Genomic DNA, 14,378 nt, shown 5'->3' on the forward strand with positions numbered 1-14,378 from the left:
TAGTGCCCGTGTGGTCTCATTCATGTCAGTGTCTTACTTTATGCTGAAAACTCCCACATCTATTTCTTTTCTTTTTCTTTCTTTTTTTTTTTCTTTTTTTCTGAGACGGAGTCTCACTCTGTCGCCCAGGCTGGAGTGCAGTGGCGCGATCTGGGCTCACTGCAAGCTCCATCTGCCGGGTCCATGCCATTCTCCTGCCTCAGCCTCCTGAGTAGCTGGGACTACAGGTGCCCGCCACCACGCCCAGTTAATTTTTTTCTTTTTTCTTTTTTTTTGTATTTTTAGTAGAGATGGGGTTTCACCGTGTTAGCCAGGATGGTCTAGATCTCCTGACCTCGTGATCCGCCTGCCTCAGCCTCCCAAAGTGCTGGGATTACAGGCGTGAGCCGCCACCGCACCCGGCCCCCCACATCTATTTCTTTAGCTCAGCGCTCCTTCCTGGGTTCCAGCCTCCTATATACAACGAGTTACTAGGTTTCCAAGCACTTCAAAATGAACGGGCTTAAAAGTGAACTCATCTTTCCCCAACATTGGTCCAACTCCTATGGTCATATGTTAATGAATAGAACTATTATGTATTGGCCAGGCACGGTGGCTCATGCCTGTAATCCCAGCACTTGGGGAGGCTGAGGCAGGCAGATCACCTGAGGTCAGTAGTTTGCGACCAGTTTGGCCAACATGTTGAAACCCCGTCTCTACTAAAAATACAAAAATTACCCGGGAGTGGTGGCAGGCACCTGTAATCCCAGCTACTTGGGAGGGTGAGGCAGGAAAATTGCTTGAGCCTGGGAGGCAGAGGTTGCAATGAGCTGAGATCACACCACTACACTCCAGTCTGGGCGACAAGAGTGAAACTCCATCTCAAAAAAAAAAAGAACTATCATGTATCAAGCCCTGTCAGAAATGCAGTAGTCACTTTTTTTTTTTTTTTTTTCCGTGACGGAGTCTAGCTCTGCCACCCAAGCTGGAGTGCAGTGGCGCGATCTCGGCTCACTGTAAGCTCCGCCTCCTGGGTTCACGCCATTCTCCTGCCTCAGCCTCCCGACTAGCTGGGACCACAGGCACCCACCACTGCGCCCGGCTAATTTTTTGTATTTTTTAGTAGAGACGGGGTTTCACCATGTTAGCCAGGATGGTCTCGAATTCCTTTCCTTTCTCTTACCTCCTACAATAAAAAGTTCAAGTCTAATAAATTCTATCAGCACCTGATTGACAACTATCTCTTCTTTCTCTCTCCACCACCGCTGCCTTAATCAAGGCTCTTGGCATTTCTTTATTAGATTATTGAAAGACCCTCTTGGCTGGTCATGTTGCCTTCAATCTTACCCCCTCTAATCCCTTCTTTATCCCATAGCCATAACGGTTTTCGCAAATATGAATGACGTCATGTCACTGTCCCATCGAATAGCCTCTGATGACTCCCACTGCCTAAGAATAAAGTTCTAAATATATTAACTCTCCCCCAGTACAGTCCCATTACTCAGTATTTGCCAATTGTGCATCTTAAGTCTTTGTGAACTCTAGACCTAGTGAACTGCTAGCTGTTCTCCAGACATCCCATATTCTCCCATTCCTCTAAGCCTTTTCTTGTGTCATTCCTTCTAAGCCTTTTCTTGTGTCATTCCTTCCATAGGCCAGCTTCATCCCTGTTTTCCTTACTTGACTTACTTTGGTTATGTTTTGAGACTCAACTCAGGCATCACTTCTTGACCTGTTCAGTGTCACCCTCGATCTTAAGAGGACACAATGCTTCCCTCGATTGTGCCATAAATCTCACTCTACTTTAATTGTTCGGCTCATTCTCTTTCACACTAGAATACTTAGATCCTTGAGGATGGAACAGTGAATTCGATATGTTTGAATAGACACATAAGTAAATGATTGGCGTTAAAGGAGCAGCCCCTTCCAAATTGAATCAATTACATGAGGGAGATGCAAAACAAGGTCTCCTGAACAAACGTATCCACAAAATAGTACAGGATCATTCTCCAAAAGTCACTACAATAAATAGAGTTGCATCTAAAGGTATTTGTTCAACCCCAGTACTGACAGCTTAAAGAGCTCAACATTCAGGAATAGCCCCAGGAAAAAAATCAGAACTTGAGTCAGAGCCATCCCTACTGATAAGCATAAGGTCTCTTGCAGCCATTTTGCTGCAGGAATACCATGATGTAAATCAGTGAACACAGCACAACAAAGTGGGAAAACCAGCTTCTAGTTATATCTGTACCTCTCAGCCACCAAAATTATTCTCTTGATAAATCACCTGCTTCATCTGAAATTGTAGGGCAGCAACTTTATGAGCTTAAAAGAATCCATTGGTCTTCTGTATTCCCTTTAGCACTAAAATGATTATATCATTTCAGTGAAAATGCTTTTCAGCAAATTATTTTCAACTCTTATAAATCAAATTCTATACTAACTATGTATGATTAGCTAGGGCTTATTTGAGAGGTTCCTTAAGGACTGCTGAGTGATGTTTTTTAAGCAAGTCCAAACACTCTTCCATATACTGGTTTTACGGACCTCGCAGAAGGTGAGCATAGGCTCTGCAATGGTTCTTCAATAATAGAGACAGATGACCTGTCGTCAGTGGGTAGAATGCTGGTCTACACTCCTCCCTCTCCTCTGACCAAAGATAGGTGGAATGAAATGCTTCCTTTGACTAGCTGGGAAACAGAGGGAAACAAATGGACTCAAATACCATCTAAGACAGAATTACATTTGAGTGTAATTCAGTTAACATGGAAAACAATGCATCTCACAGACATCTTTCTTCACTCACCTCTCAAAGCCCCCTGCTCTTTCTTACCCGTGTAATCACAGCTCATTCAAATATTGGTCATCTACAGGTATGGGTTAAGGCTGAATCTGTCTCTCCAGGCTAAGGAGGAGAATCATAATTATCCTATGTAAAATATGTGGGATATTTTCCTTTTTCCATTTTTTAACTCAAGTTTGGAGATGCAGCCAAACAAGATGTGATAGCAACTCAGCTGGGGACTTCTGGGAAAGGTTTTCCTGGACTATATGGACATGTCCTTCTCCCCTGTGCACTGTTGTAACTAGGCATGACACTGTTGCATCTATCTGTGACTATGAGGGGAGATAATAACAACTGAGAATAACAGAGTAGAAGGATGGAAAGCGCTTATGTCTCTTATGACAATCATACATTAAATTAATCAAGACTGAAACAACCCTATCTTTAGAAACAGGAAATATGATTTCATATTATTTGCAGCCCCAAACCCTCCTAACTAACATAATACGACTGATTGTTTTTCAAATAGCATTCTTTGTGTTCAGATTGATGGACTTGTGGTACTTTTGAAGGGGCTGGCAAACTACAGCCCCCAGTGAAAATCTGCCCAGCACTTGCTCTTGTACATATAGTCTGTATTGGAACACAGCTACTCTTTTTCATGCCATCTATACTCTAGTTGCTCTTTCACCACAATAGCCGAGTTGAGTAATTGAGACAGAGACTGTATGGCCCACACATATGAAATATTTATTATCCACCTCTACAGAAAAATTTTGCTGGTTCCTATTCTGTATCAGTGGATTTCAGGTAGGGCTGTATTACTCACATAATATTTTCCAGGGGCCATTTTGGATGTCCCAATCATTGTGAAGTAATTAAAAGGCCAGCATTGTTTAATGGAGTACAAAGTTAAAGTCCCACATAACAACGGATATTCTCACTCAAAATACCAGTAGTGATCCTACTGAGAAATACTACTCACAATCAATATAATAACCCATAACATAACTTAGGCCTTAGGCCATGTGAATTGTTTTATACATTATACCTACTACCATGGAAACTGTAGGTCTGGCAGATTTATTAGCATAGGTAAATGGCAATCTAGAAGCATCGCACTACGAAAACATTATTGATCCTCATTAGCTATTTGTCAATAAACAGAAGAAATACATTTATTGTTACTTTAGAGGATTTTTTTTCATTAAAATTTTCTGGTTAGGAGTTTATTTAGACAAACTGAATATTCCAAGTTCTGTTCTAAAATACAAGTTGTTTATGCACACAATTTTTATCGAGGAATATTTTATTTTATACTCATGAATTTTAAGTGCTTTTTACTTTCAATTTTACACAGTGGTTATAATTTCTTTGGAGTTCTTTTTATGTTAAGCAGTATTTATAAATAATGATAATTATTTTAATTTCTGCTTTAATAAAAAGACCTTAAAATATTTTATTGGAATGAACTAAATTAGCCTCACTACGGAATTTGGATTTGAAAGAAAGACAAAAGATATGCACCTAAAACCACTGCGACTGTTTCACAATCAAGAAATATATACCCTTAAACACACAGTCTGCTAAAATATATGAAAATTACAGGGATTTTAAAATATGTGAATTGCCTTTATAGAACAATTTAAGGAATATAAAACAAATCTATCCTCAATGGAATAAACCATAAGTCTGAAAAGTCATAATTCACCTAGAACTGTTATTTTTATCCAGAGCTTGCAATACTAATAACCACGAAAGCTAGGGCGAGGCATGCTTCAGTAAGGCAATGGGGTGAAGGAGCAAGTGGTTTGGTCCTTTAGAAAATAATCAAATGGCACTTCAGCTTTTCAGATTTTAACTATGTACTTTTTTTCTGCTTTAGAAAGTACACATGGTGATAAGAGGAAGGCACTGGGTGCTCTAAACTTCGTGTTGCAAATATTATTCCCATTTATTCAATCCTTTTTTGGATACTGAGAGTTAGCATTTCTTGTGCATGTGTAGAACAAAACCACCTAAAATTCTCCTAAACATTCAAGAAAGACATGCCCCCAGCTCCTCCATCTAAAACGTGTATGTTACATATACATATGACAATGAGTATGTAACAACCCCCTGGCTATTCAGCAAACAATAAATACTAAGGTACTGCTATCTGGGAGACACGTAGTGGTTTGTTGACACTGGGCAGTGTCAAAGTTCTTTCAGCGTGGGCCCCAAGTATGAATGATCCTCACACAGGAAATGAGTGTAAAATATTCCTCAGTTGGGTATACAGAGAGCACTGATTCTACAGAGCAAATCTCTGGCAGAGAGATTACATACAGGACTACACACCCAAGTAGACAACTATTTGATTCAACAGACAGATGAAAGGAAAATCAGGAGTTACCACATAAGGCGTTCAACATTATGAGCACAGCACACAGAGGAAAGGAAAGCCTCCAAAATGACTGTGCTTAGAGGAAATGCTGAGCAAATATACTTGAGAAACTCTAGGACCTGATAAAATAAATGCAACAGAAAAAAAAAATCTGCCAGGGGGCACATAAAACAGGATCCTGTGATCAATGAGAAAAGAACTCAGGAAGATAGACTTCACAACGAAGGGTTTCAACCAGCTTTCAGTGAAGAAGTGGAAATTGTTATCTAAATATACTATATATTTTTCATACCTTATCTATGTATGCATACAATAAAATGTACATTATTCTCAGTTTAGAGCACAAACTCAGCCATTTCCAAAAAACGTCTATGTTGGTTGTAGAAATAATTTGTAGGCCCACCCATATAGCATTGTTTAATGTGTGTGTCTGGAATTGATGGCTCCTACGTCACCATCGCAATCAAGGTTCTAATGCCCAAAGGAGCAAAAGATACATAAATGACACCACGTTACAGCAAGACTGGGAATTACACAAAATAATTCACAATACTTGGAAGATAATTTTTAAATACAAATAAACAAAGTTATCCCAAATTCTTCTTTTAGCACTTTGGGTATTTTATGCTGGACTATTTGTTTCTGTGTCTTACATTATGTATACTGAAAGTTTTTCTTTATAATTGGGACCAGTGTACATACTGTTTTAAATAACCCATTTTTTTGGTCTCTTTTACGTAAATCAGATTTCAATGTCAATGTGTGTTTCTGTGTATAAATATAGCTACATCATAGACTATTAATATTTAATTTTCCTGCCCAATTCTCTGATGGTCTCCCACTGTTTTAAATGTTCTTGGAATTTAATTCATAGAGGTGACTGAGTAACAACACAAAGACGTCAATGCCATTAAAAGAAGTTCTGTTACTCACAGTTAGGAAATCTGTGACTCACACTCCTCAACAGGAGGGGGCATGCTATGCCATGCCTTACGGTGCCACTTGGGGAAGCACCTGGGTGAGTGAAGGAGGTGGCAAGGGGAGAGCAGGTCCCAGGGTCTATACTGTGGTACGGCAGGAAGGAATGAATAAAGCAGGGTAGGTTAAGTGTGAGCAAGGTTAAGATTGGACAATCTGAATACTTTCAGCATGCTCTGAGCTGTAGAGGTGATCCTTGGTTGTCTGATACCTAGCCCTAGGATGATACAGGGCAGGGGAAATATTGGCTTAGGGTGTAAGAGAGTTAAAGAAAGGAGCTGGCTGCTTTGACTAGGATATGGGCTTTGGATTTGCTGGTTTGCAAGTGAAAAGTGTGCTCCCAGGCAAGTTGTTTGATACATTTGGGAATCTGCTAGCTCTGGAGGGACAGCCTCTCCAGGTTCAGCAAGGCACAAAGATGCCAAGATATCACAAAATTCGGAAAATTTAAAAAGTCATTAATATACCCACACAGACAGCTGCTCACTGAGCTTCCCTTCAGCATCCTTTCCTCCCTCTCCCATCTATCGAGACACTGAGATCATAATGCCTGTAGCACCTGGCTCCCACTCTTCCTTACCCCACCTACTTCTGGTGTTATTCCTGATGATCTCAGCATCCTTGTGTCTGAACATCTGACCCCCCAACCTGTCTGACCTTTCCTTTGCTCCATCTCAGCCACACATTCCCATAACCACATCCTAGGCCTACTAATCACCAGAACCAGCACCACCTCTAGAGAGCAGTGCTTGGGACCACGATGGCAAAGGTTTAACTGCTCAGAATTTTTAAAATAATTAATCCACTCAAAGCTAGGTCCTACTTATGTTAAAAAAAGATGGCCAATATGTGGCCAAGATCAAAAAGCCTGAAAGAGCATTATTACAGGTTTGGGAAACAGGTACTCTTTATTTTTCTTTATATTCTTTATAAACAGGTGCTTTGAAGATAGGTCAGTACCTTCAAAGGCAATTTTATATTAACCATTAAAACATTTATTTTCATATCTTTTAACTTAGAAATTCAACTCCCAGCAATTTATTTTGCTGATAAAAACTTCGAGAAAAATGATTCTCACAATATTTGGGAAACCACACGAGGGCCAATATGGCTGGCATTGGGGAAGCAATAAGGGGAAGAGATGGAAGCGGTGAGCGGGGAAGGAGACAGGAGGTCTCAAAAGTCCTAGGAAAGACATAGACTTTATTCTTGGTACAACAGGAAACAAATGTGGAATTTTCAGCAGTAGAGCTAAATGATTAATCGGCTTACATCAATTTATATTTTGTCCTCCACAGTACACAGTGCCACTCCAAAGGCAGAGTTGCTAAGGTTTCTGAAAAATTAACTAAAGGGTCAGGGCTGCAAAGAGTGGTGAAGAAAAAGGAAAGAGGACAAAGCTTCTGCCCATGAGACAAGAGTCACAGATCGTGAAAAATGTCTAAAATGCCAGGAATAATGTGACCTTAAGAAAATAAAATTAATAAAGAAATTGCAAGTCAGAGGCTGTCTTAAAGCTATAGGAGAAAAATTCCATTAAGGAAAAATACTTTAACAACAAATTAAGTGATATTTATGGTTGAAATTAGAAATCAGCAGGAATCATCTGAACTGCTTCTATGGAGCAAAAAATAATTCAGTTAGGACTGCACATTTAAATGTTATTAATTCTTTAAAAGCACAAATACTTACCTATCCTATAAGATTTTTATAAAGAAAAAATTTCGTTGTTCTACAATTGACAACCGGATATTGAAGCAAATTCAACAATTTTTTTTTTTTGAGACAGTCTCATTCTGTTGCCCAGGCTGGAGTGCAGTGGCTCTACCTCGGTTCACTGCAACCTCCACCTCCCAGGTTCAGGCGATTCTCCTGCCTAAGCCTCCTGAGCAGCTAGGATTACAGGTGCCCGCCACCACACCTGGCTAATTTTTCGTATTTTTAGTAGAGATGGAGTTTCATCATATTGGCCAGGATGGTCTGAAACTACTGACCTCAAGTGATCTGCCCGCCTCGGTCTCCCAAAGTGCTGAGATTACAGGCGTGAGCCACCATGCCTGGCCAACCTCACCAATTTTTTAATGTGAGTGTTTAAAAAACATGTTTCTGGAATAGGAAAAACCTAGGTCAAAATACCAACTAATTTCCACAACACTTTCTCAAGAATGACTTAAAATCATGAACATGCTTTTTAAAATAAATGGACTATCTATACTTATGTGTACACTATAAAAATATATATTCAAAGAATATATATGCAAAGAATTCATCATTCCACATTACAACACTTATGAGCTGGCACAGTGTCAAGGCTATTCAAAGAACAGTATATTTCCCTTCTTAAATAAAATGTCTGTTTTGAAAAGTATACTTTTAAGGCATCAAATATCAAAAACCTTGAACAAATAATGTTAACCCTTTCATAAAGTGTAGTCATACACTAAATAAATTAAAAATAGGCTCCAAGAATAAATCATCAATTGAATATTTTGGAACCAGGATTTACTTATGCAAAAGACTTCTAAATCATTTGAAGCACAAAAGATCAACTGTAAAAGTACACTATAGTAGAATTCCATTTTAATATCAACAACAGAAAGCAAGATTTAATAGAGATGTACCATGATATTACACGGGAGACAGACCATATGTTTATAAAGACAGAATTGAATTTGTGTTGTATTTTCAGTTATGGTATAATGGGGCCCGAAATAGTGAAGTTGCACTTTATGTGTTCTACCGGATCTGTCACGCAGGACAGGAAATCTGCTATGAGGGGGAGGCAGCAGGCAGCACTCTGCTGGGTATTTACAGGATGACAATCAACCCACAAACTTCCCTTAAAGTAGCTCTGAGAACATGGATGCCAACCCCTCCATGGCACATTTCAAACAGCTCTGGGAGCTTCTTCACTCCCTGGATTCGTACTGTAACTTGTTTTATGGTTTATAGCAAAATAGAAATAACTGAAGAAGCATAGGCTTTTAGAGTTGGAAGAAACCTGGTTCTTTGACACAACACATTCTCTATTTGATGGCAAAACCATCTACATCTTTAGAGGCAAGTCTGTGGCACTTGCCTTCATGTTTGGGTGGTGATCTCACAAGATGATAACGCTAAAATGCATTCCCAGAGCTGTCGCCCATAAAGCTTTTGGCTTCAGAAGCTGTCTTGAAGAGAAGCAGTCATTTAGGAAGTGAGACCTAGGGACAGGCAATCTTAGAAACCTGAATCTAATTATACTTCGTTATCAGAGTCACAATCGATGCTCAGGACCTCAGCAAAAATTATTAAATATTTTAAATTTTATTGCTATAATATTTCCATAAGCATTATGGGAAAATTGTTTATTTTATTCGTTTCTATGTTCCAATCTCCCTGCCCTCATCTCAGACCCCTCCGAGATAAGCCACCACACCAGCTCCACAGCAACCATTCTAAAATATAACGCATGCTGTCTCCCTACCTAAAACCCTTCAGCAATTCCTCCTATCACACAAGGCTGTTTAGCCAGCCCTGTTTAGCTTTCCAGATTCATATTCATTTCCCACACCTTTCCCATGTCTTCTGGACTCGACACACACACACACACACACACACACATGCACACACACACACTCTAACCATCTTGCCATTCCTAGTGTGTTTTTGATAAAAAGAACTACATATGCACAGGATTGGTTAAATTTGCACAGAGCAAGTTCAAGAAGTTTGGAAAGGCTTTACTATCAGAGTTTGGTGAACGGAATGGTGAAATTTCAGGCTAATGGTACAAACTTGGTTATTTTTCTCAAAAACATACCCCTCTCACTTCCCCACGAGTGGTCCTGTTTCCTGGCTAACCTGTAATTAGGGTTCAACATCAAAATCACACATCCCTTATCCTGAAAAGCCTTGCCTGAAGCCTCTGTTCTGGGACCACTGCTCCCTGGTTGTGCCTTCTGTATCTAAGAACAGAGCACATTGTATCACAGTTGATATCAGGACCACCTCAGAAGGCCACTTGCTGTGTTCTATTAAAATGCTGCTTGAAGAACTGATTCCTAGGATTCAACTTCTGGTTAGCAGACATAAAAGATGATGTAGCTCCCACAGGAGATTTGTTTTCCCACCATTTAATCAAAATAGATGAAGTAGAAAATGGTCAAACGTCCCTCCTAACACATACCTACAACCACCCATTCCCTCATTCCCCCAGGCTGGGCCAGAAAAAAATACAGACCTGCTCCAAGAAGCCCAGAAATCTCCAAACCTTGCCAGAGGGCCAAAGAGAAGTTTCTGTAGCTGGACATTTAACTCATCAACTATCTACAAAGGGCAAATACCTACCTTGAGCTAAACATTATTCTCAATTTATCTATATCACAACACCAAGGAGGTAACTGGCAGGTTTATGATTGTTGTCACCTTGGGACCAAAGGCAAAGTATCAGTGTTTTCACTCTTGTTGTCACTGGGCCCTGATGCAGATGATTCTTTCTTTAGGCTCAGGAGCAAGAGCCTCGAGTCTGCCAGTTCCTGGTCTTTTTGCTGCTTCTCCAGGCCCCTCTCCTCAGCATGTAAACACACCTGAGAAACTGGATGCTTCCACCACAGCGACTTTCAGGCTTCTTTAACTCCAACCCACAGTAAGAAATACAATTTCCATGTTTTATCTGCATGCGAGGCATACAAACATGTAGCTATAAAACTGAAACAAAAGTTTCATAGTATCTATTTTTTCAGATGCCCTTTTCTGTTATATTCTACCATTGTTCACTGGACTTCAGAATATTGATTTCCCAGCCCCCTAATATGACTCTACACTCTCAAACATTTATACTTTTTGTACAGACATGTAAGTACCTCATTTTAAACTATTAAGAGCCATAATCTTCCATTTCTCAATTATAGCAATTATCATATCACCATTAATTCATCAAAAATTGACTCTCTATCACATTATAAAATGTGTTCCTTTTGATCAGTCCCTCTTTTTTCCTGTGTATCTCATTTTATAATATCCCTTCACCAATACTAGGATCCAGTAACACTGAAGTACTTAAAGTTCTTTCCTATCTTTTGAGATTTTATTTAAAAAATTATGGAAAATCTCCCCAAATACATCAATTTGCACACTCATGCCAATCCTTCTGGACTTGGTTTCTATGTCTTTTGTGTGCCTTCCATGACACATCTATAATGAAATGGAGACTCCTACTATGCTCTCAATGCAGTATCACAAATTGCCACTAAGAGCAAAAAGTATGCTCTGCCATAATTATTTGCATACCTGGCTCCAGAGACAACAAGGGATACATTGCGGAGCCCATGCCCAGACTGGGGCAGAAATCCCTTCCCCTACATCACACATACCCACACAGTTCTGCTCACAGTATTCTACACTTCTCACCAGAACTGATCTTAATTATGTTTTATTTCTATCTCCCTTTCTAGGGTGTAAGCTTTATGATTACAGAAATGGTATTCCCCTCAATTATTTTCATAGAATCTGGTGCAGAAGTCAAAGCACAATAGATTTTCAATCAATATTGATTGAATTAACTAATTAATTCACTCCCACCACCAAAAAGATGCTGGTGACTTAGCTTCTACAGGCCAGTCTTGAACCAGCAACATCTATTTGATTGCAGTCCTCCCCGGCATTACCTTTCCTAAAATATCTTCCAAATTGCACAGTGCTTCCTGAATTGCCCTTCTTTTCACATTTCCCAAACCTTTCTCCAGGCTCCTTTCATCAACTTCCCTCACCTGGTAAACATTCTTCAATTTTAATTACATGCTTATTGTGGGTGAATCACAATTGAAGTAAATTTAGAAGGTGAGATATTTGCTAACTGTAGACAAAAAAAAAGCCTAATGAAATTCAAATATCTTTCCTTGCTTATTATCCAAATTTACAGCTGTTTGCATTGCTCTTCTTAATGAATATAGCTATTTTCATATCCAGCTGAATCCCCAATCTCTTTCTTGTTTCTCTTTAAAACTGTCTATCCTCCCTCAGAAATCAGGGATAATCTTTTCTTTTTTTAAACTGGATTTGCCCAGAGTTTCTCTCATATTTGCTATGAAAAAGAAAATGGGGAAGTTCCCCTGCAAAGTAGTAGAAGGAAAGTATAGAAAACAGGGAGGGAAAGAGAAGTGGGCAAGGGGAAAGAGAGCATGGGGGAAAGAGAGAGGCTGTACGGGGGAGGGAGAGAGAGAGATGTCTTCCATATGACTCAAGAATTCTTTCGCAAATGATTTAAGTCAAGTTACAGAGCTACTACTCAGTATGAGTCTGAGACAGATTGGTTCAGTGGCAAAGCTCTGATAATTTTACTATAATATTTGAAACAAAGTAAAAATATGGTGAAATTAATCTCCAAGCCATTTAATGTATTTTGACCTAAACTGATTTTCTTTTTCTTCCATTTACAATCATGAAAAATTCAACTTCTCACCTAAAACTAATATTTATAGACTGTAGACATGCATCTGAATTTTGTTGTATGCTTTCTTAAAATAGGGGACACCAATTACTTGAGATTACAGGTCTATATTCTAACAATTTGAATAATTTTCCCAATCTCCATTTGGAATCTGGAAAGCACACATATAAAATTGAACTATGATCCATGTGATGATGATAAGATTTTCTGCATCAAATTCATGCAAATTGCAGGCTCATGTCATTTCAGAATGAATTCTCATTACCATTTACTTAGAAGGGAAGAAATAGATGGAGTGAGGTGGGAGAGACTCTTACAAGAGTCTAGATCACAAATAGCTGATTAGTGTGGCTGTTTCCTCTCCAAAGTGACTGGTTAAAATTGTACATGGGCTACTTGCCTTTGTAAGTATATATGCTCAAGTCTATATGAATAACTCTGGCAAACCTCCCAGAAAAATGCAGTAGTCACAACTGCACCAAAAGGATGAGCACAAATTTCTTCCTACCATCAGAAAATGGCAAATAACATATACAAGGTTCAAAACATCCTCTTTATAGAGGACAGCTAACATACCATTATTATCTCTAAAACAACCAAAGGCTTTTCACTGTAACAACAACAAAAAATGCTGATAGACTATGATTCATGAACATCTATCTCCTACAATCACCTCCTAAAAGGCTTATTTATTTCAAAACAATAAAAACCTATTAAGATAATTTTGTGTTGTTTATTGAACTCCAGTGTCAGTCCTAGCTCTTAGTCATCTGTTGGTGAGTTATAGAACTTGTAAGCAGTTAAAAACAGATGCTATTCTAAGAAAGGATAATGCTTCCTTAAAAATTAGTTTCCTTCTATTATTCAAAGTACTATATTTCAGTTTTATATATACATGGGAGTAGGAGTGAAATATCCCCTACAGACTCGGCCATTAAAAATCTCCATTATGGTCCTCTCAACTTTACTCCATCCTGCCGCTCCCTGCATCTAGAAGGCTGGGAAGGAAGAAGTCCAAGGCCAGAGGGAATGGCTAAGCCATGAGAGAGAGAATGTCTAGGTCTCTGAGTCACCCTCATGAACCACTATCCACATCCAAATAGAAAGGCCTGTGTTGAACTCTGCCTGTGTTGAAATAAACTGAAGTGGTGTGAAGTGGGGTTATTAAGCATTTAATTTTCCCTAACCTAATATACCAATTGAAAAATAATGTTTTCTTATCATTGTCATTTGGATGGTTTTTTTGCTAAGAGGAATGTTAAAAAGTCATTTATCAAACAACCATATTTTCATCACAATTTAAAGGATCATTACATAAATTCTTCCTCTTTCTTTAAAGCACTGCTACTTTATCCCAAGAAGTTAAGTTCCTTATCTGTTCATTGTTTCAGAGTTTAACGCATCCAGCTTAAAAGGATTGAAAATTTTCAGCACCATGTAAAAGGAAGAAATATAGAGGGGGATTTTATAAACCAAACAAATCAGGAAATTTAGGAAAATGGAAGAAATTCTGGACACTGGTTCACTCATCATTTCTTAAAGACTGAGGTACAGCCAGTCTTCAAATTCAAATTGAACTTTGGTGAAGATCGGAATGATTGAAAAAGACTTTGCCATTCTTAAGGAGCCATTTTTGTTTGTTGTTTTAACTAAAGTATGTACTTTTATTCAGATTTCCTCAGTTTTTGTCTAATGTCCTTTTTTAGTTCAGGATCTTGTCCAAGATACACATTACATTTAGTCTTCATGTCTCCTCAGGCTTCCGAAGGCTGCTACAGTTTCTCAGACTTTATTTTTGATGACCTGGACAGTTTTGAGAA

At 38.8% G+C, this 14,378-nt stretch overlaps 1 protein-coding gene across 4 annotated transcripts in view; it reads right to left on the reverse strand.

The window, feature by feature from the left end:
- The window catches only part of CTNNA2 (catenin alpha 2), a 1,151,703-nt gene that overhangs the window by 1,020,566 nt on the left and 116,759 nt on the right, over positions 1-14,378 (reverse strand). The gene's annotated exons all lie outside the window — the stretch shown is intronic.

Source organism: Pan paniscus, chromosome 12 (assembly GCF_029289425.2).
Source record: "Pan paniscus chromosome 12, NHGRI_mPanPan1-v2.0_pri, whole genome shotgun sequence".
Lineage (NCBI taxonomy): Eukaryota > Metazoa > Chordata > Mammalia > Primates > Hominidae > Pan > Pan paniscus.